Source organism: Glycine max, chromosome 5 (genome assembly GCF_000004515.6).
Source record: "Glycine max cultivar Williams 82 chromosome 5, Glycine_max_v4.0, whole genome shotgun sequence".
Taxonomy (NCBI): domain Eukaryota; kingdom Viridiplantae; phylum Streptophyta; class Magnoliopsida; order Fabales; family Fabaceae; genus Glycine; species Glycine max.
In genome coordinates, this window is record NC_038241.2 from 7,272,937 (window position 1) to 7,297,584 (window position 24,648).

At 35.1% G+C, this 24,648-nt stretch overlaps 1 pseudogene; it reads right to left on the reverse strand.

Annotated features, from left to right (window-relative positions):
* Positions 1-1,838: 1,838 nt before the first annotated feature.
* LOC100799761 (dynamin-related protein 1E-like) lies at positions 1,839-24,514 on the reverse strand (annotated as a pseudogene).
* Between the last annotated feature and the right edge of the window lie 134 nt (positions 24,515-24,648).

Sequence of the window (24,648 nt, forward strand, 5' to 3'; positions counted from 1 at the left end):
GATAAGGGTTATGTTATTGTAAGTCGATATAATGTTGTATTGGTCCACTTATCTCTGCTGCAAAGTTAGACCTTCTTTCCACTTAAGAGACTCGCACCATCTACGTCCTGTCTCATTGCAATTGGATTTGCAATGGAAATTACTTTGTGTAGGTATGTATTATTCACTAAAGTTACCATTTACTTTTGTAAGTTAATATTCATTTATTTGTTAACTCCATCTTTTGTATGATAATATAACTTCTTTTAAAGGATAATTGATTTTTGCCTCTTGTTGTACCATAATGAAGAAGATACTACAAACCTGAAACCCTGTTCATGACAAAAGTCTTACATGAAATGCATGCAAGCTTTCAACTCAATACAATTTCATTCAACTAGAGGATCTCAATATATAGTAGACATTTTCATGGATTGAAATAATGTTAAACGTTGAATATGTATCCAATTAAATATACGAATGTGTATCTCTATATATAGTAGACATTTCTATTAAATTTGATTTAATACACAAGTTATTTTCATTTCTCATACCTATTTGTCAAACCATTAAAAAACAAAAAAAAAAATGCAAATACACAACGAAAGTATGATTCCGTTGTACACTGTGTAATAGAGTCATACTTCTGTTGTGCATACTTTATTAACCCTCACTTGCACAATGGAATTATTTTGTGCAATAGAGTCATGCATCTGTTGTGCATATTTTATTGACCCTCATTTGTACAATAAAATCATAATTCGATTGTGCATGTTTTGTACCACATAATCGTTATTCTGTTACACATTTTTTTTTTGCACCCCCTAGTATAATAAAATTACGATTTTCATTGTGCATTTTGGGAAAACATGTTTTTGGAATTTTTGAATGATGGTAAGGACCAAAACAAATCTGTAGGGGTCAATAGCAACCCCTTTTAATTAAAAGGAGATAAGAATAATAATTTCCCTTTTAATTTTGGGCCTTTGAATGAATCAGTTAAAGCAGATTTTCTTTTGAGTCTTGATTAATTAGAACAAGTTTTTGGAGTCGACAAAAAAAACAATTTTTTTTGGTGAATTAAAAAAAACGTGTACCTTTTTTATTTTTATTTGTAACACGCATATTTTAACTTGGCTGAACTTTGTTAAAAAAAAGAACAAATCATAAATAAAAAAGTAAATCAATAAATTCAAAAAATATCTATCCAAATTCAGCCGAATCTCAAGTGTTGCAAATATATAAAAATGATTATTATCTCCAAATTGAATGGTTATGCAATAAATTTATTGACTACTTGTTAAACTAATCCTTAAAATTATAAGTACTAGCCAATTTAGCCCTAAAATCGTGAAAAAGAAATTTTAGTCCACAAAATTAACTACTATCAATTAATTTGATATGTAAAATTGCATGGTCCATCAATTTAATATTACATTTTTAAATAATTTAATTTTTAAATTTGACACATATTAATTAATTTAATCACTAACATTAAAGACCTAATTGACTAATATATGTCCAAATATTAACTAAATTTGAATGCAATATCAACTAATGGTTGATTTGAGTGATACTAGATTGAGTTCCCTTAAACAAGATCTTGTCTTAATGAAAAAAATGAGATTGGGAAAAGACCCCACTAAAGCTTAACAATCAAATTTTTCTTAGGTTCAAATATTGTGAATGAAAAAATGTAATTGAAAAGAAAAAAATCATTAAAGATTATCAATCAGGTTCTAATGTTTGGGAGGGATAATCCTTAGGTAAAACTCTGCACAGTTTTAAAAAAAAAAGTTGAATGTAATTATTAAAGTTATGAATCACATTCATAGCTGTCAACGTAGGAGACAAATAAATTAACGAATTTATTTTCATAGAGTAATGCCTTTTTTTTCTTTTACAATTTTAAAAATTAAATTAATCGATACTAAGAATTAATTTGTTATATTACCCACGTATATATCACTCGAGCTCTGAATCAGACATCAGCTTAAGCAGAAAAAAATCAACAAATGGAGCCGTTGCTGGCTTGCTGCTAATTGTAACAATATCAATTAACTCCATCATCTCATTCTTTTCCCATTAAGAGAGGTCCTTCGTATATTAACTCAAGATTCATTTTATCCCGACCAAAAAACTGCTTCAATCTCCTTTCCCTCAACACAGAATCTTCTCCCAGCATCCATGCGAGTTGCCTTTCCTGAAAACATAAACCACCAAAAATATGAGCAAATTTTCGTCTGACATTCCCCCACTCTCTTTTTTGGGTTTTTGTATTTTGATTGTCAATAGAGACTAAGTTTTCGCATTGTTTCAAGATGGCTGAGAAATACATTTATCTGAGTGTGTGAAGTACTTTGTAGTAGTTCAATCATCCAATGCCCCATTATATGTCTCCATTAGATGTTTCCCTCTAAAATAGGATGATGAACCATGGAAGTGATATCTGAATGCAGTTTTTTTAGTCCGCAATAATCCAACACATTACTAAGAGGTTTAAAACAACTCACATGCATTTAACTAACTGAGCTAGACTCCTTTAGTGATATGTGAATGCAGTTTGATATGTTAGAAGGTGATTCATAATTTTTAAGTCTTATACCTCCTTTTTGCCCAGTTGTGCATAAAAACGGTCTAATAAAGATCGCTTAGCCTCCATCACTTGGCAATGAACCACAGCCTTTGGAATGGTGTTCCTCAACGTTTGTGACACCATCCCAACATAAGATGAAACATTTGAACCGATCCTCTGGAAGTGTCCCTTGGCATACTGATCATCTAACAAGGAGGAAGCTGAATTCTTTCCCTTGTCAACTTCCTGAGGGAGTTTCCCGAAGAAATCAACGGTGATATAGGAAGATTCCATTTCCACCAGCCGCAACGTTGTCTTCTTACCGTCATCATGGAATCTCTCTAACCCCTCATTAGCTGCTTCTGCTATTTCAGCTTGAAGAGTTGGAAAGCGCTTCAATTCCTGTAACCATTGTCAAATTTAAATGAAAGCATATTTCATGTAGAATAAACCATTAGTACTTACTTGAGGAAAGCCAAAACTCAACCACCCCCTCAGGAGCCAAAAAAATGACAATAATTAAACTCAAACCTGCGTTTCTGCAATTGACTTTCTCACGAGTTCCTTCAGTACGAAGTGAACCTTCCACAAATAGCAAATATTGGTAGCTAGCTAAATATAGTCAGGATTAATGTTAGTCTCACAGACAGCAGCATAAAACAAGATCAATTATGTAGATTTTTTTTTTGGAAAAGCTTATTTTCAATCTAGGAATTGGACTGGATCAAACTATTTAAAGCAAAAGCACTTAAAGCATCCACAGAAGCTTGTGCAGGACCTTTGACATAATGAAGCGAGCTCTCCTAGGTTGATACCCATCTGCCTCTGAAATCACTTTTTTTCACATTTTGCAACTACAATGACGGTCCAGTGGAAGCTTTCTCAATTCAGCAGGAAGCTGGTAATCGAAAACCACGTAAATTCGATCGCCACCTGGCCACCTAGGAGGGAGAATTCAAGAAACTAGCTGGGTCAAGGCTTTTCCTACGCAGAAATATTGTGTCCAGTTTTTAAAACTAGATGCTTACACACTCAAATGTCAAAGTAGGTTGAGTATCATCTATAATCCCTGCATTGTAATTATGGCCATGAAGTATTTGCAAGGCTAATTATGATCTAAATTACAACTTCATTATGTTTTATCCCCATTATTACACTATAGTTACTGTAACTTCTTGAAGTCTTCCATTTTTTTTACCTTCCAAAACCTTGTTCAGTTTGTAGTATATTGTTTCAGTTTCCTGTTGTGTTAAAATAACTTCTTATTTTTGGCAGCAAATAAGAATTAATAACATTGATATAATGAGGTCTAATTCATGAAAAAAATAAATTGATATACTGTTGCCAGTTTGAACCAAAAAAGTAAAATGAAAATCTTACCCTCCATCTAAATGCTCCTTAATTACTCGTTCAAAATCTTGGCATAATTCTAGAATAGTGTACAGCTGGGCCTGATAAAATCATAGGAAGCTAGATAAATATCACAGTAGGAATTATTTGAACTTATATCAGCAGCAGACAGCAAAAAATTACTCCTCAACCCAGCATCAACAGCAAGTCAGCAACTGGTCTACCAAGGCGTGCCAACTCTACTTCAAGCTCATCAATGTTTCTATTAATTAAAGATGCAATTCCTGGAAGCCGAGCTCTTATCACAGACTCTAAATGCTGAAATCAATTCAGTTCTATAAGTAACCAACCGAGTAACTCTGGAAAGTTGCAAGAGGAAAAATAAAAACATGCACTCCCAACACTCTAAACTGGATAAGAGTAGGATTAATATAAACCTTTGAGAGAATCCTTGCTAGATATTCCGAGCCCATTTGGCTGGCCAAGTGTGACTAATCAGGACTGGTAGTGAAAAATGCATGCTCCTGCTGCCGAGCAGCAATCATATCCACATTCCTATTAATATCTGCCTGAGAACGGTTTACAATTCCAACCCTAGGGTTTTTAAGCCGATAAGATCCTCCCTCAAGGACCTACAGGATAATCAAAATGAAAACATTAAGGCTGGTATGTGAAAATTATTCTGTATCAGTATCGATAAGATTCATGTAAAATCAGGACTAGGTTTCATAACAGGCCAAAAATTATAATCTCATGACTTTACACCGAGTGTGCTAGAAATGCCAAGATCTTACATCGAGAGTATTTGTTCCTTTGTCCATCAAATCAAGCTTTGTCAACACACCGAACGTTCTTTCCCCTAAAAGAAAAACATTTGGAACGCGGTGTCAGGACTCAAGAGAAAATCATAAAAATAATAAATGCATACAATTTCTATAGTTGAAGCATAATGGTAAACAAAATGCAGCAAGCATACCTGCAGGGTCAACTTTTCTGGAAACCTTGATGGCATCTGATGTGCTATATCTTGATTTGCTGGAGTAATGGCCACAATTAAGCAGATGGGCTGCAATACAGAAAAATATATATATAAGTAATGGATAGATTCTCAAAAGTGCCATTAACTAAGTGAATAGTAAATCCATCAAAATATCATATCAAATGCTGTAAAATGAGGAATTAAATAAATAGAATTTTATTTAAAAATTAATAGAATTTTTAGAAATTAAATAAATGAGAGAAAATAATTTTTGTTAATTAAAATAAGAGTTTCATAGTATTAGGAAATAAATAGAGTAAAATGATATTTTAGAAAAATAAAGGAATATTTTAATTGGTTATTTATTTAATAAAAGAGTAAAATAAAGTCTTTTTTATAAAATAATAAAATAAAGAAAAATAGAGTCAATAATAGCATAAAAGTACACTAGTTATAAATAGAGATATATTATGTCATTTTTTATAATTACGATACTTCTGTGTTCTCTTTCTTTTCTCCCAAATTCGTTCTCTCTTTTTTTTCTCCCAAAACTATTTCTTTTTCCTGTATACACTTAAATCTGTCTCAATAAAACTATGATCTCAGATTTGTTAACCGTTTGGTCGTTCTGAAATTTGTACACCACCATGGGAACTCATTTACGAACATTCCCACCGTTGGGATAGACGAAATAATGTCTGTAGAGAGAGAAATACCTCTTGCATGGAGACAGTGAAATTGAAGCTTCAATTCCTTCTCTTTCTCTCTAACGCTTGGAAATCTTAATAGAGTTACCAGAGAAAAAGTTTAAGAAATCTTAGGGAACCGCTAGAGACATCGCTATCCTAGCCGAACTACACACGTGATCCCGCTTAAAGGTAAGGGATGATTTATTCACGATTGGTGAGTAGTGAAAACATGTGTAGGAATCCTTAGAGGATCAATTGAGATGAGTTTTGGGGTGTGATGTGTCATTATTTTCTCCTATTTCTTAACCCTTTTTGTCACCATTTTAATTGCTGATTAGCCTTAATTGTCAAATTAATTATGCAGTTTTATCATTTGGGCCCACTTGACTAATTTTGCGTTTTTAATTTAATTTCAGGAGAATTATAAACAATTTAGCTTGAATCCGGAATTGGGCTTGGACTTGAAGAGAGTAGACAATTTTATTTTATCAAATCTTATTTTATCCAAATTTTATTTCATCTAGATTTTTTTTTATCTAGATTTTATTTCATCTAGATTTTATTTCATCCAATCTTATCTTATATTTTCCAGATTTTATTTTATTTCGTTTATGGGCTTGGAGTTAAAATAAATTTGTAAGCTTTGGGGCTGAGAACCTATATAACAGCACCAGAGTTTTAGTTTAGAGAGTTTTTGGAGAGGAGAATAATTCTAGGATTTTAGAATTCCAGTTTTTACTGTTCATACACACTGTTCACGTAGAATAAAATTCATTTTCTGCAATTTTGTTTCGGTTTCAATCTACAATTTTGTTTTCTGCTGATTAATGGAAGGCTAAGTCTTCAGCGTTGTTTTCTCTTGAGGATCAAGCACAACTCTCTTTGAGGTTTTGTTATTACTATTGAATTCTGATCAGATTTTCCTCTTCACCAATTACTCTTTATTTGTTGCTATTAATCCATGCATGATTAGTGCTTGATTAATTGTATCTGCGCTTAATTTATGTTCATGCTTAATGATCAGTTTAGTTTATGATTAATTGGTGTATGTATTGCTTAATCACATAATGACAACCTTATGTTAATTTTTGCTTAGTAATTTAATTTAGGGTTGGATTAAGTGGTTGAATTGATTAAGGATAAATTCTCGTAACCTAGGATAAGAGACTTATGAATCAAGGGGAAACAACATGTTTTAATTATGTTATTTTCTAATTAAAATTTGTTCGTTGTTTAAATTACAAAAACAAACAACCCCCCAATTTGTTACTATTTTATCACTATCTATTATGAACGTTGGTTGAGCATTGCTCGTTGGGAGACGACTTAGGATCGCTTCCTAGATACTGCATTTTTAATGTTTATTTGATTCGGGTACGACCTCGATCAAATTTGGCGCCGTTGCCGGGGAGCAGTGGTCCAAAGGTTCATAATAGTGTTTAGTTGTTTTGTGTGTAGCTCTGTCGTTTAGGTTGTGAGTGTGTGTTGTTTTGTTTTGAGTAGCGTTCTGTTTTACATTTCAGTCGCGTTCCCTGTTTTAGCGATTGTTTCAGTTTTGTGTTTTGCTGTGAACAGTGGTTAACGACTGATTTTGCAATTTAATTAGCGATTTTTGTTTTGATAGTTAGAGTTGTTATTTTTGGCTGTTTTTTTGTGTGGTAGTTTCTTTTGATCCATATTTTGTGTGAAAAATACTAGGAACACTTGGTGTGACAGTATTTGAGAGAGACAAAAATTTTGGGAACTTGTTTTTAGCTAAACTTAAAATGGCCATAACTTTTGCTCCGGGTATCAGAATGACTATTATTATATATGCATTTGGGGTAGAAGAAAATTTCCCATGCCGTGGCAGTTGACCTGCAGTCTTTTGCTGTTTTAAACTTTAAAAATCAGCCGCTTACTAAGTTTTTATTTTTGTAGTATTATTGTCTTATTTTTCTAAACTTTCCTTAGGCAATTTTCATAGTTAGACTTTGAATTTTTGTCTGGAAATTTTTGTGCTATCTTTTCATGATTTTAGGGTGTTGCTCACAAAATTTCAGCTCATTTGGATATCGTTTGAGCATTCGACTACTAATTTTCATACTGAGAACATGACTCAACCTCTACCTCATGAGAGGACTCTTAGGGAGATGGCTGCACCTGATTTCACTTATGAAAGCTTGTGCATTCAATATCCTGATGAGGGTGTCCCATATGTTCTCAAGACTGGACTAATACATTTGCTGCCCAAGTTTCATGGTCTTGCAGGTGAAGATCCTCATAAGCATCTTAAGGAGTTCCATATTGTTTGTTCCACCATGAAGCCCCCTGATGTCCAAGAAGATCATATCTTTCTAAAGGCTTTTCCTCATTCTTTGGAGGGAGTGGCAAAAGATTGGCTATACTACCTTGCTCCCAGGTCCATTTTCAGCTGGGATGACCTTAAGAGGGTGTTCTTGGAGAAATTCTTCCCTGCATCTAGGACCATTGCCATCAGAAAAGACATTTCAGGCATCAGGCAACTTAGTGGAGAGAGCTTGTATGAGTATTGGGAAAGATTCAAGAAATTGTGTGCAAGCTACCCTCACCACCAAATTTCTGAGCAACTCCTTCAATATTTCTATGAGGGACTTAGCAACATGGAGAAGAGTATGATTGATGCTGCCACTGGTGGAGTCCTTGGTGATATGACTCCTGTTGAGGCTAGGAATTTGATTGAGAAGATGGCTTCCAACTCCCAACAATTCAGTGCAAGAAATGATGCTATTGTCCTTAGAGGAGTCCATGAGGTGGCCACGGATTCATCTTCATCTGCTGAAAATAAAAAGCTTGAGGGAAAACTTGATGCCTTGGTCAACCTAGTAATTTAGCTTGCCATGAATCAGAAATCTACACCTGTTGCAAGAGTCTGTGGTCTATGTTCTTCTGCAGATCACCATACAAATCTGTCCTTCTTTGCAAAAATCTAGAGTTAATGAGCAACCAGAAGCTTATGCTGCAAACTTTTATAATAGACCCCCTCAGCAACAAAACCAACAACAACAGAATAATTATGACCTTTCAAGCAACAGATACAATCCAGGTTGGAGGAATAATCCAAATCTGAGATGGGCAAGTCCTCTACAACAACAATAGCATGTCCCTCTTTTCCAGAATGATTCTGGTCCAAGCAAGCCATATGTTCCTCGTCCAATGCAGCAACAACAAAGACAACAAGCAGCTGAGGCCCCTTCTCAACCTTTCTTAGAAGAGTTAGTAAGGCAAATGACCATCCAGATGGGGTAGATTAGCAAGAGATAAGAGCTTCCATTCAGAGTCTGACAAATTAGATGGGGCAGATGGCTACTCAGTTGAACCAAGATCAGTCCCAAAATTCTGACAAATTACCTTCACAGACTATGTAGAATCCGAAAAATGTGAGTGCCATCACCTTGAGGTCTGGCAACCATATTCAAGTGTCACTAATAGTAGCAGTACCTACACCTGAACCTATCAAGCTTCATTCTACACCTGAAAAAAAGGATGAGATAGTTGCACAAAAGAGAAAGCTTCCTAACAAGAATTTTCATGCAGGTGGACCTTCTAGTAATTCTGACTTACAGCAGCCTCCTATCTCTCTTCCATTCCCACCTAGAGCAATTCCAAACAAAAAAATGGAAGAAGTGGAAAAGGAGATCTTGGAGACCTTCAGGAAAGTAGAAGTGAACATACCTCTGCTAGATGCCATCAAGCAGATTCCAAAATATGTCAAGTTTCTAAAGGAGATGTGCACCCACAAAAGGAAGCTCAAAGGCAATGAAAGGATTAGCATGGGTAGAAATGTGTCAGCATTGATAGGTAAATATGTTCCTCACATTCCAGAGAAATGTAAGGACCCAGGTACTTTTTGTATACCTTGCATTATTGGGAACATTAAATTTGTGAATGGCATGCTAGATCTAGGAGCATCAGTTAGTGTCATGCCTCTTTCCATTTTCAATTCTTTATCTCTTGGACCTTTGCAATCTACAGATGTGGTGATTCATTTGGCAAATAGAAGTGTTGCTTACCCCGCAGGTTTCATAGAGGATGTGCTGGTTTGGGTTGGTGAACTTATTTTTCCTATTGATTTTTATGTTCTTAATATGGAAGAGGGATTTTCCCATGGTTCAGTTCCAATTATTTTAGGCAGGCCATTTATGAAAACAGCCCGAACCAAGATAGATGTTTATGTTGGCACATTGTCTATGGAATTTGGTGATATTGTTGTTCATTTTAACATTCTTGATGCCATGAAACATCCATCTGAGGATCATTCTATTTTTCGTGCTGAGATAATTGATCGGATTGTTGATGATTATATGTTTGATTTTGATTTTGTTCTTCATGGTAGGAAACATCCATTTTTATCTGATCTGCATACTTGTCATTCCTTATGCATTGAATCTGAATCTGAGTTTGAATTTGATCCTGTATCTGATTTTTATGCTGAGAATGAATCTGAATTTGAGTCTAGTTCTGATTTTCTGGGTGTTGTACCTCTTGATGTTGATTTTTTAGAGTCAGAATGCACTAACCATGTAGCAGGAAGTACGTATACTTTTGACTTGCTTTATGAGGTATAGGCTGAGGAACCTTTTTCTTCTCCTACCCTGGTTCCTCCCACTGTTCAGCCACCACCCACACTAGAGTTGAAGCCCTTACCAGCAACCCTCAAATATGCTTACTTGGAGGACAAGGAAAAATTTCCAGTGATCATCTTTGCCTCCCTTGCTGCTGAGCAAGAGGAGAAAATGTTGCTAGTTCTCAAGAAGCACAAGAAAGCCATTGGATGGACTTTAGCAGACATTCCTGGTATTAGCCCATCTACCTGCATGCATAGGATACTTTTAGAGGATGGAGCTAAGCCAGTGAGGCAGCCACAGCAGCGACTCAACCCTGCCATTCTAGATGTGGTGAAAAAGGAGGTGACCAAGCTCTTACAAGCTGGAATCATCTACCCCATTTCTGATAGCCAATGGGTGAGTCCAGTCCAAGTGGTTCCTAAGAAGACAGGCCTCACAGTAATTAAGAATGAAAGGGATGAGCTTACCCCCACAAGAGTGAAGACCAGCTGGCGAGTCTGCATTGATTATAGGAGGCTGAACCAGGTAACCAAAAAAGATCATTTTCCCCTGTCATTCATTGATCAAATGCTTGAGCGCTTGGCAGGTAAGTCTCATTACTGTTTTCTTGATGGTTTTTCTGGTTATTTACAAATTCATATTGCTCCTAAGGATCAAGAAAATACCACATTCACTTGTTCCTTTGGCACTTTTGCCTATAGGAGGATGCCCTTTGGCCTATGCAACGCCCCTGGCACCTTCCAGCGGTGTATGCTTAGCATTTTCAGTGACTTTTTAGAGAGTTGCATAGAGGTGTTTATGGATGATTTTACTGTTTATGGATGGTTTTACTGTTTATGGATCCTCTTTTGATACATGTTTGGATAGTCTGGATAGAGTTCTTAGTAGATGCATTGAAACTAACCTTGTGCTGAATTTTGAAAAATGTCACTTCATGGTAGAACAAGGTATAGTTTTAGGGCATATCATTTCAAGTAGGGGCATAGAGGTAGACCCTGCAAAAATAGATGTTATTTCACAATTGCCTTACCCCTCTTGCGTGCGAGAGGTTCGTTCTTTTCTTGTTCATGCATGGTTTTATAGGCGCTTTATCAAGGATTTTAGCAAAGTGACCCTTCCACTATCCAATCTGCTGCAAAAGAAGGTGGAGTTTGATTTTGATGACAGATGTAAAGAGGCTTTTGATTGCCTCAAGCGTGCGGTGACTACCACCCCTATCATTCAGGCACCTAATTGGACAGCCCCATTTGAGCTAATGTGCGATGCATCCAATTATGCATTGGGGGCTGTCCTTGCTCAAAAGATTGATAAGCTGCCTCTGGTGATCTACTACACTTCCAGAACTTTGGATGCTGCTCAAGCAAATTACACTACCATAGAGAATGAGCTATTAGCGATAGTTTTTGCTCTTGAGAAATTTCATTCATATTTACTTGGTACTCGTGTTATTGTTTATACTGACCATGCAGCTCTGAAGTACCTGTTGAAGAAGGCTGAATCAAAGCCTAGATTGATCAGGTGGATGCTTTGGCTCCAAGAGTTTGATTTGGAGATCCGTGATCGGAGCGGTGCACAGAACCTTGTGGCTGACCACCTGAGTTGGATTGAGCATGCGTCTGAGGACTCACCCATTCGGGATGATTTTCCAGATGACCATTTGTACATTCTGTATAGTATTTATGATTCCTTCCCCACTCCTTGGTTTGCTAATATTGTGAATTATTTGGTTGCTTCTGTTTTTCCTCCCTTAGCATCTAAATCTCAAAATGATAAAATTAAGAGTGATGCTAAGCATTATATTTAGGATGACCCCTATTTGTGGAAGTTGTGCAGTGACCAAGTTATTAGGAGATGCATTCCAGACCATGAGATCGACTCGGTCCTGCAATTCTATCATTCTTCCGCACCAGGTGGCCATCTTGGCATACAGAGGACAGCTCGTAAGGTGCCTGACTGTGGTTTCTATTGGCCCACCATCTTCAAGGATGCGTGGAGAATCTGTAGCACTTGTGAGCCTTGTCAGAGAGCAGGCGAGTCACTTTCATGGAGACAACAAATGCCTCAACAACCCATGTTGTTTTATGAGGTGTTTGATGTCAGGGGTATAGATTTTATGGGACCTTTCCCTGTCTCTTTTGGTTTTGTTTATATTCTCCTTGTTGTTGATTATGTTTCAAAATGGGTGGAAGCCAAACCCAGCAGAACTAACGATGCTAAGGTTGTTGTAGATTTTGTTAGATCTAATCTGTTTTGCAGGTTTGGAGTCCCTAAAGCCATCGTTAGTGATCAAGGCACCCATTTTTGTAACAGATCCATGTATGCCTTGCTCAAAAAGTATGGGGTCGTGCACAGAATTTCCACATCTTACCACCCCCAAACTAATGGGCAGGCTGAGATTTCAAACAGGGAGATAAAAAGGATCTTGGAGAAGATTGTGCAGCCGAACAGAAAGGATTGGAGCACCAGGCTGGATGATGCTCTTTGGGCGCATAGGACTACCTTCAAAGCACCCATAGGAATGTCTCTTTATTGGGTTGTCTTTGGCAAGGCATGTCATCTTCCTATAGAGATAGAGCACAAAGCCTACTAGGCTGTAAAGACCTGCAACTTCTCTATTGATCAGGCTGGAGAGGAAAGGAAGTTGCAACTAAGTGAGCTAGATGAGATTCGTTTAGAAGCCTATGAGAATTCCAAATTCTACAAGGAGAAGACCAAGAAGTTCCATGACAGCTTAATAGCTAAGAAGGACTTCGTGGTTGGACAAAAAGTTTTATTGTATAACTCTAGGCTCGGACTCATGAGTGGTAAGTTGAGGTCAAAGTGGATTGGTCCTTTTGTGGTGACTAATGTTTTTCCTTATGGTACAGTTGAGATCAAAAGTGAATCCATAGATAAGAGCTTCAAGGTCAATGGACACTGATTGAAACCATTCCTCACAATTCTCTCCTTCGTGGATGTAGTGGTGGAGGAGACCTCTTTACTTCACCCTACTTCTCTTCCGTCATGACTTAGGGAGTTTTCTTTTTCTATCTCCTTCTTCAATTTCATTGCACTTGTCCAAATTTATTGATTGTTTTGATTGCTCTTGATCTTATGATTGTGCTACATTGAGGACAATGTGTTGTTTAAGTGTGGGGGGGGGGGGGGAGACTGTTCTTTTTTTTTTGTTCTTTATTTGGGGTTTTCTAGTTTAATTTTGTTAGGTTTTCTAGGTTAATTTTGTTATTTTGGTTTTATATTTTGTATACAACATTGCATGTTTCTCTTTGAATTTTGGGTTATGTACAGGTAATGGGTAATTGTTTTTGAAATAGGAGTTTCTTGGCATTTTGTGAATTGAAATCCTTGTTTTTCTCTACATGTCAAGTTAGTTTTGAAAGTTCGAATTGGAAGTGATAGATTTACCCTTGGTGAGAATTTGAGCCATCATCATCTATTTTATTCGGTGTGTTTTGCCCCATTGATTGCTTGCACAATAGCCTTGGCTTGACTCTTGTTGATACTTCTTGCTTCACATGCATGTTGGGAGATGATTTAGGCATTTTGTTCTTATATGCCTCTAGCTAAATGAGCCTACCTTGAATTAATTCCTTTGATAGCCCCTTTGAGCCTATGTTCCCCTTTTTTTGTCTTGAAGCTCATTACAAGCCTTAAGTGAAAAACCATGATCTCACCATACCCTTAAGGAATTTTGGAGCTTTGGAATTGTTTTGGGAATAAGTGTGTGTGTGTGTGTAGGGGGGGTATGTTTCATTGGATGATATGTTTTTGTTGGCCATGCTTGATGTATATACATATATTGCCTAATTGTTGCTTTATTTTTCAATTGCTTTCAATTACTACTGTTCACGTTAAAAAAAACCAGAAAAATGAAAAAAAAAACAAAAAAAACCAGAAAGACAAAAAAAAAATGAAGTTGAATAAATGAGGTCTTGGTTTGAAGACTTGGATTGGTTTGAGGACTTGGTTGATTTTGTTTTGGGTTTACTTTTTATGCTTAATTTCTAATTTTGGTTTTGGGGTTTACTACTTTTTCTTAGTTCCCACTTATTCCTCATTGCTCCTCTATTCCTTTGGGTTTTAGCTACTTATCCCATACTTTCCTCTACCTTATCCTTGGCCCCATTACAACCTTAAAAGACCTTTTGATCCTCATGTGCATGTGTTTGTGGTGTGGTTGTCAATTTTAGTCTTGTCAAGTCTATGTGGTGTTTGTTTTCATGGGTGCTCTGAGAGTAAACAATAGCCTAGACACTTGAGAGATAGAGTGCATATCTTATGAGGCTTTATCACTTTTCATTCTTGACCTGATTGACTATCCTACCATGTTTGAGATGCTTGGATGATTTTCATGACTGTCTTGATTCTTTAACTCTCTACGTGTTAGATGTTACCCATTCCTTTCATTCCTTGAGATTCATTGAGAAATATATAATTGTTTTTGTGTTTGTTTGTTTCTCTTTAATGTCTCTGGATTTGTTCCTTGCTTTGCTTTTTGATTTTGCCCAAGAGTGCAAAAGGCTATGTGTGGGGGGATTTGATGTGTCATTATTTTCTCCTATTTCTTAACCCTTTTTTCACCATTTTAATTATTGATTAGCCTTAATTGTCAAATTAATTATGCAGTTTTATCATTTGGGCCTACTTGACTAATTTTGTGTTTTTAATTTAATTTCAGGAGAATTATAAGCAATTGGCCTTGAATCCGGAATTAGGCTTGGACTTGAAGAGAGTAGACAATTTTATTTTCTCAAATCTTATCTCATACAGATTTTATTCCATCTATATTTTATTTTATCCAAATTTTATTCCATCTAGATTTTATTTCATCCAATCTTATCTTATCTTGTCCAGATTTTATTTTATTTCATTTATGGGCTTGGAGTTAAAATAGATTTGTAAGCTTTGGGGCTAAGAACCTATATAACAGCACCTGGGTTTTAGTTTAGAGAGTTTTTGGAGAGGAGAATGATTCTAGGATTTTAGAATTTCAGTTTTACTGTTCATACACACTGTTCACGTAGAATAAAATTCCTTTTCTGCAATTTCGTTTCGGCTTCTATCTACAATTTTGTTTTCTGCTGATTAATGGAAGGCTAAGTCTCCAGCGTTGTTTTCTCTTGAGGATCAAGCACAACTCTATTTGATGTTTTGTTATTACTATTGAATTCTGATCAATTTTTCCTCTTCACCAATTACTCTGTATTTGTTGCTATTAATCCATGCATGCTTAGTGCTTGATTAATTGTCTCTGCACTTAATTTACGTTCATGGTTAATGATTAGTTTCGTTTATGATTAATTGGTGTATGTGTTGCTTAATCACATAATGACAACCTTATATTAATTTTCGCTTAGTAATTTAATTTAGGGTTGGATTAAATGGTTGAACTGATTAAGGATAAATCCTCGTAACTTAGGATAAGATACTTGCTTGTGAATCAAGGGGAAACAACATGTTTTAATTCTGTTAGTTTCTAATTAAAATTTGCTCGCTGTTTAAATTACAAAAACAAACAACCTCCCCCCAATTCGTTACTGTTTTATCATTATCTATTATGAACGTTGGTTGACTATTGCTCGTTGGGAGACGACCTAGGATCACTTCCTAGATACTGTATTTTTAATGTTTATTTGATTCGGGTACGGCCTCGATCAGGGTGTTTCAATTTTGATTCTATCTTTACAATTATAATTGTGAATTATATATGTTGGACGAGCCAATTGATGTTTCGATGTGAAATTGTCGTGTTCTTATGCTGAGTGTGAATCCTAGAAATTGGATTTTTTTTTCTTCTAATTAGCATGAATTGAAGAAATTGAGTGATTAGTATGATCTTTGCTAGTTAATCTGTGTTATGAGTTTATATTTAAATTTAGCATATTGTGATAAAGAATAAATGGTCAAACGAAAAAGTCCCATAGTCATAATTAATCATGTGCCACTATAGATTTAGTTTGATTTTGGGATATTTCTTCTGATATATATCCCATAAAAATCAACCACTTCGTTTGTATCATGTAAAATAGTAATAGGTTGAACTAAAATAATTAATACGTAATATACAAGAGTAACTTAGCTAAGTGTAGAGTTTTGTATCCAAATAATGAAAATTAAAAATAATTAAGAAAGAAATAATATGGATTAGACTTTTTTTATGAGTTGGATTGGATTGAATCTTATGAAAATGAATAAATACCACTTTTAATTTGAGTCTTATAAATGAAGAAAGTATAAATTTTGTTTCTTGTAGTAAAAATTAGAAAAAAAAGGCATGATCTTACTTTACTCATTCTTAAAAATGAGATAACATTTAAGCATAATTTTCTTCTTTTATAGTTGTCTTCTTCATATATCATAACACATATGTTGAGAGCTCATACATTAAACCAAATTCATATTCTTATTTAATTATTCAATTAAAGGGTATCTTTGTAATTTTATTAATTTCTTTAGTCAAGATTTAATAGCAGTATGAATATTAAAAAAAGCCTAGTTCAGTTAGTTGAATAAAGATGTTTAATTATTTTTTATACTTGTCTTTGATTTTTACATATAAATCAAGGTCAGTTTCTTGTTGAGTGGGACATGCTTTTTTCCCCTTTATATAAGCCAAATTAAAAGACCTAAAGAAGCACCTGGTGTGCCAAATTAGGATTTACAAAAAGATTCAAACAACATGTATCATTTGCAACTATACATAATACAAAAGCACACTTATGTTAAGCTAATACTTTTGTTAATGTGCTCTTTTATTTTGATTCATATTTTCCCCTTTTTTCTTGTTATAGGCAAAGATAATAATTTTTGTACCGTATGTTATAAACTCGACTTGTACTTGGATGTAATATACTAGTCATAAGCTCAATTTCTACTTGAACAAATGTCCTATACTCAAGCATGACCCAACATGAGTCTCCATTCTCTTGGTCAACATATCCATCTTTTGTTCAACAGAAGAACTAGATGGATCAGTCACCACTTGATGAACTCCAGTGGGCCTCTTGAGAATCCTTCTGTTTCCTACACCATTGTAAGCATTAGAAGCCATGACCTCAATGATCTCTATTGTTGCATCAGTTAGTTTGTGCATGAGGTTTCCCCTTGTTGTAGCATCCAGGCATGATCGATTTTGCTATGGTAGCCCTCCATAGAAGATGTGGACTAACCTCTATGGTGGATAGTCGTGGTGCGGCAGCTTCTCTATAATACTTTGAATTGCTCATGGGCTTCATATAGAAATTCTTGTTTCAACTAGGCCAAATTTCCAATTACTCTGATCAACTATTCAGACTTCACTATAGGGAAGAATTTGTTCAAGAATGCTAGTGAGCACTAATCCCAAGTAGTGATGCTCTAACTCAACAAGTCACTAAACCAATCTTCAGTCTTTCCTGCTAATGAGAATGTGAAACCAACCAATTTAATGTAGTCAGGAGCATTGGCCGAACTCTTCACTGTGTCTGTAAGTTTAAAAAACTTATTAAGATGGACTACATGTTCTGATGGTAGGCCATGGAATTGCATCCTTTGAATCATGTTGATTAATCCATGCCTCAACTTACAAGTTTGGTCCTGGTGAGTTGTATACCCGTAGTGATTCCCACACTAAAGGCGAGGTAATCCCGCAAAGTAGCTCATGTTGTCTACTGTTTCCAGCGTTTGCTTCGGCCATCTTCTCCTCCCTGTGGCAACATTGTTCCTGCAACCCTAGAAACAGGGGTTTAAACATCCATAGGTACAGATAAAGCAAAACAATAGCCTTAAATACATGAGAAAGAAAGACAAGGGTATGAGAACGACCATGCTGAAAAGAGAAGAATTGTTGTCTTCATTAGAGTACTCTTTTAGGCATGGGTGTTCTGGACTCAACATAGGTGTGCTCTGGATTTAGCATGGGTGTGCTCTTTAGACCATTTTTTCAACTCTTTTTATGTTGGATTTTTGCATACTATCACTCTCATCCTGTCTGTATCACACTTTAACAGAATCCTGAGTTATGCCAATAAAATCAAATATAATGCATTAAAGAAGGCCAAAAATCATGTACAAAACCACTCAAAACATAGAAGTTGATAGAGAGAAGAATGATCGTGCTGATGCCTTAGCTTGTTTTGCCAACACCAAAAAATTAGGTCAGCATAGAACCTTCCTTTAGGAAACTTTAAAAGCACCAAGCACGAACATTGCTGAAATCTTATTTGATCAAGTTGTTCGAAGTGGTTGGGTATTTCCAATATGAACCTACCTCATCAGCAATATGTTACCTTTAGAAGAGATGAAAGCCAAGAAGGTAAAACTCAAAGTCTCTCATTATGTTGTCATGAACGATGAAACATTTAGAAGGGGAATATCAAGGCCCTTGATGAAGTGTACCAATGAACATCAGACACAATATGTTATGGATGAAGTGCATAGGAGAATTTGTGGAATGCACATAGGAGGCAAGAGCATGGCAACACGAGTTATACGTGTTGGATACTATTGGCCAACAATTTGAGCAGACTATGTTGAGTACATCAAGAAATGTAAAGAATGTCAAGAGTTCAACAATAATTAGCTTGCTCCCTCTGAGGAACTTCATAGCATCACATCTCCTTGGCCTTTTGCCATATGGGGAATGGATATACTTGGTCCATTTCGAGTGGTTAAAGGTCAATTCAAATCCCTACGTGTTGCTATAGACTACTTCACTAAATGGATAGAAGTATAACCTTTGATGACAATTACAACCCATAAAGTACAAAATTTCACATGGAAGAGCATAATATGCATACATGGCTTACCTCAAACTATTGTAACTGACAATGGAAGACAATTCATCGAAAAAGGATATGAAGAGTTCCTTAAATAACTCGAAGTGAAACATCTTGCATCACAGGTTGGACACAATTAAACAAATGCGTAGGCTAAAGTGGATAACAAATTTATTCTTACTGAGTTAAGAAAATGATTATCAAAAGCACCAAAAGGACTCTAAAGAACTTCCAAGCATAGTTTGGGACTACTGTACTCCACAATCAACCATGAAAGAAACACCTTTTAGGTTGACCTATGGCATTAACACCATGTTCTAGTAGAGATCGGGAAACCCTTACTTAGAAGAATGATATATAATGTAGTAGCCAATGTCGAAGCTCTACTAGTAGATTTGGACTTGGTCGAAGAAGTAAGAAATGAAGCAAGAATCCAAGAGGAAACATGCAAAAGAAGAGTAACTAGGAAATACAACTCCAAGTTGAGAAGAAGGAATTTCATAACAGGTGATCTATTTTGGAGAATGAGAAGTGATGCTCGAAAAGACCATTTAGAGGGAATGCTTTCACCAAATTGGGAGGGTCCATTTCAAGTAGTTGAACCACTGCAGAATAGAGCATGCAAATTCGAAGATCTAGCAGGAAAGGTCATTCTTAGGACTCAAAATGAAACTCATTTAAAGCCTTATTACAGTTAAATCTAGGTGGTGTATTTTTTCCTACTTCAATCTTTTTTTTTCCAAATGTAAAAAGATAAGGGTTTTGGCTGAAGAGGTTATAACAAGGCACACCTAACTATGAATGTAAAAGGATGGTCTTACATTTTCATGTTGTTTAAGATCTAAGTTATCAATGAAATCCTTTTGCATTTTAAATTACTTTCGAGTTACAATTATTTTTGATAAGTTTCATTTTGTTATCTTATTATACTATTGTATGATTTCCATATTTATATGACACCAAACTTAATATCATTCTATACTTAAAACTAAAGGTCATATCCAAACCGTGCATGAGCTTTTCCAAGCAACTCTTTAAAGGTAGCATTCGAACCTTCCGTAATCTTTTTCAAGCAACTTTCATAAGGTTGTGCATGAACCTTACTTAAGCTTTTTCAAGAAACTCTCCAAAGGTCATATCCGAACCTTGCTTAAGCTTTTTTCAAGCAACTCTACAAATTCATATCCAAATTGTACCTAAGATCGACTCAAAACTTAGATTTATTTTTAAGTAACTCACTTTAGCCTTGTTTATTTTTCTCTAACTTGATTTATTTCTAATTCATTTAAACTTACATTGTGCTTTTACTACAATTTAATGTAGCCATGTTATAACTCAATAAATTTAAAAGATCGTACATAATAACTTATCATTTCATTCATATATAAACTTACATGTCAATCTAATCAATAGTGTTGGTTACGTCAACATTAAACCCAACCTACAGTTAAAAAAAAATACAAAACACAATAGAAAACACGAACAACAAACTAATTAGTCACATTTAAGTCTACTTCATTCTTTTCTTCTTCTTCTTCTTCTTCCTCCTTATCAGAGCAGGGTTGAGTTTATCTAATAATCTCACTATCAACCACATCGTAACTCATATCATGTCTCTTGTAATCAAAATATGGCAGAAACACAACAACTTGAAGTTGAGCCTTTTGGAAGCCTTCTCGGTGATTAGTAATAATCAATTTCTTCACTTCATCTAAATTAGAAATCAAGTCAAATTGAGCTTTATCTTTGTCACATAATTCACCTTCCAATCTTGCAACAATCTTTTTTAAGTTGGCAACCTTTTCATTAGCAAATGTCAATTTGTCTTCAACACTCTTATTTTTTTTCCACGACATTTTTGTTCTTTGTTTGCTCAACAACAAATTGTGAAGACACGTCATCAAATTTGATTTTAGCATCTGCAACAAATTTTTCCAAGGCAACAACTCAGATACACTAAGTATCATTCTTTTTAGACTTAGCAGATAATGATGAAACATGCTTGTCCAAATCTCTTTGCAATTTGGTCACCAATTTGTTACTACTGGAAAGAGCCATCTCAAGTGTTTTAGTTTTCTCAACTTCGATTTTCATATTCTTTAGTTGAATCTTCACAGCTTTGATTTTTTCATTAGCATTAACAATTGTCTATTTCCAATGACAAACTACAATAAGAGCTTGCCCAAGGAAAATTTCTGTTGCACCCAAACTCTCCACTAGGGCAACATATTTCATCATATCTTGATCATTTTGACTTAGAAAAATGGAAAATTGAACAAATTAGGGACCAATGAGATCATCATTCCAAAGTGTAATAGTATAAGGAGCAACTCACCTTTATGATAACACAAAATTGTTGGATCGAGTGGCCTCAGAATAATTAAGAAGGGGGGGTTGAATTAATTATTCCTAAAACTTTACCAATTAAAAATTACTCTTTTAAGGCTTTTACTTTTGTTGTTAAGAGAATATGGAGTAGAAGAGAAACTTAACAGAAAGTAAAAGCGAAAATTAAATGCACAGCGGAAAGTAAAAGAGTAGGGAAGAAGGAAACAAATACACAAGAGTTGTTATACTGGTTTGGCAACAACCTGTGCCTACCTCCAGTCCCCAAGCGACCTGCGGTCCTTGAGATTTCTTTCAACCTTATAAAAATCATTTTACAAGCAAAGATCCACAAGGGATGTACCCTCCCTTGTTCTCTTTGAAACCCTAGTGGATGTACCCTCCACTAGAACTGATCCACAAGAGATGCACCCTCTCTTGTTCTCAGTCAAACCCAAGTAGATGTACCCTCTACTTGTACCACAAAGGATGTACCCTCTAATGTGTTAAGACAAAGATCTCAGGCTGTTACACCTTTGATACTTTGTGAATGGGGATACAAAAGAATTCTCAAGCGGTTAAACCTTTGAACGCTTTTGTATTAGGGAATGGGAAGAATCAAAAGAATTCTCAGACTGTGTCGTTTTGAATTCTTTGACAAAGGAGAAGGGAGATACAAAAGAATTCAAGCGGTTAGTCCCTTGTTCTTTTGGAAAAGAGAGAAGAGAGATACAAAAAGAATTCAGGCGGTTAGTCCTTGACGAATTCTTTTTGGCAAAGGGAGAAGAGAATGAAAATATGAATAACACAAGTTTTCAAGGTTTAGAAAACCATAAAACTTCAGAAAGCTTTTGATACAAAAGAAGAAGAAGAAGTTTAAAGAGATTCAAGGCTTGTAAAGGATTGTAAGAGATTGATTAAAAATGCAAAACAAAGCCTTGCTTTTATAGACTCTTCATGTCTGGTCAAGAAGGCCATTTAGAAGAGTTATAACTTTTAGAAAAACTTAAAACCCATTTGAAAGAGTCAAAACCTTTTTGAAGAGTTACATCTTTAGATTTTTCAGAAACAAACACTGGTAATCGATTACCAAATAAGTGTAATCGATTACACAAAGCTTTTGAGTGAAACAATGTGACTCTTCACATTTAAATTTGAATTTCAACGTTCAAGGACACTGGTAATCGATTACCAAAACCTTGTAATCGATTACAGCCTTTTGAAAATATTTGGAACGTTGTAAATTCAGTTTGAAAACTATTTCAAACTTATTTTGCTACTGGTAATCGATTACAACAATATGGTAATTGATTACCAGAGAGTAAAAACTCTTTGGTAAAGGTTTTGTCAAAAACTCATGTGCTATTCAAAGTTTTTTAATACTTATCTTAATTGAGTCTTTTCTTCATTCTTGAATCTTGAGTCTTGAATCTTGATCTTGATTCTTGAGATCTTGAATCCTTCTTGATTCTTGAACTCTTCTTGATTCACTTGAGTTGTTCTTTGATCTTTGAGCTTTTTGTTCAACACCTTTGTCATGATCTTTTGTTGTCATCATTGTTATCATCAAAACACCTTTGAATCATTTTTGATTCATCATGAAGCTTTGCTTCCAGAAAAATGGCTTTATTGGCGCGTTCTCGGTGCACCGTAGTCAAAGGTGGAGCACCTATTTTACTACCTTGTTTGTCTTGAGATGAAGGAGGAGGAAGATTAGGAGTAGTAGAGGACGACATTATCTTCTCACCATTTGTAACTCAATCTTTTAAATTTTATTTTCTGAGATCTGCACTGTCATCAGATGTTTGTTGCTTTTCTTTTTATTTCCCTTTCTCTTCCTCAACTTGAACATTTGGCATGGTCAAACCGATAATCTTTTCATTTTGAACAAGTCTGGCAACACCAACAACCACATCATCACCAACAAAATCGCTACCACCATATGGTTTTGAGACTACTCCCAAATCGGCATTAAAAAAATCTTTATTTAGATTTGCCTTAGAGGATTCCTTTACTTTTTTTCCTTTTCTTCTATTTACTAGTATCCAATAGAGGATACATTTGGTCATCAACAACCAATTTCCTTAAACTATTGTAATCACAAACCTTCATGACTTCTACAAATGGATAAAACAAATCGATTAGAACTCAACAAACATTTGAATAAATCAACACTGCAAAAATAAAACAGATAATCATGGCTCAAAATCCGATCAGGATGATTTGAATTAGGAATTGCCAAAATGAATTTACAAGACATTTTGTGAGGCCATTCTGCTATAATCTTAATATCCTTAATTTCCTACGGTGACAACACTTGAAGAGAGAGAGAGAGAGAGATTTGAATTTAAATAGAAAATGTTGCCAATAAAAAGGAAATTTGGGAGTTTTTCCATCCTCCTTGAAAAGTAACTCTTTCAAGTCTCTACACTCAGAATTAGGATAAACTTGAAAGAAATTAGATTTAAAATTCTTCCATGATTAATTATAAATGAAGAACAATTTCCCAAATTTATAAGCATTCAAGGAAGTCCAACTGATTTTAACCCTTATTTTCAATTGATAGAAATACATGAATTTATTGATAGAGGGACGATTTTCAAACTTTTGCAAAGAATTTGGAAAGATCACAAAAAGACCCAACTATTATGGTGGAGTTGAATACAAGCAATATTCGTGTTGATCAACATTTCACATTCAAAATTCGTAAAGGGAAGTTGAACATGCAACTATTTAAACACATCTTCATATAAATATATGAAGTCAAATTCATCTTCATAAGCATTCAGAAACACACACTCATGTGGGCTAAAGGCTCTACGATTAACAACTCAGAATCATCAAAAATCGTCAAATTGACTTTTTTCTTAAGGACGACTATTGATTCACGAGTTTGAAAATGAGTAGAATAAGAATTGACCTCCCAAATGCTTACTCATACACAGGAACAATAATAGGAGAAAACTTATCTTTCCTTCTTCTCCTATCCTTTTTAATTCCTTTAAACTCTTTATCGTATTTTTGCTTTTTCATTTTTCATGAGATTTCCTATAAACCTTCTTTTTTTTCTTATTTACTTGCTTAGTAACTTTGACATCATCATTATCTTCATTATTTTCAACATTAGGTTGATTATCCTGAGAATTGCAATTCCTATTCCTCTTAACAGTTGTAACCTCATCATCTCTCAATAACTCATTCATTTTTTCAAAATCAGAGGGTGGAGAAGTAGAAACTTCACCCTCACTACCAGATTCCCCAATACTCCTAACCATTTTTCCTAAAAGAAAATTTTGGTGAACATTAGGAGACTCATCCCTAAAATCAGAATGGGAAGGCATACTTAAAGATGAAAATTTTTTAGAAGTAAAAGAGAAGAAACACAGAGGGCGTACTATACTAGTTCAAG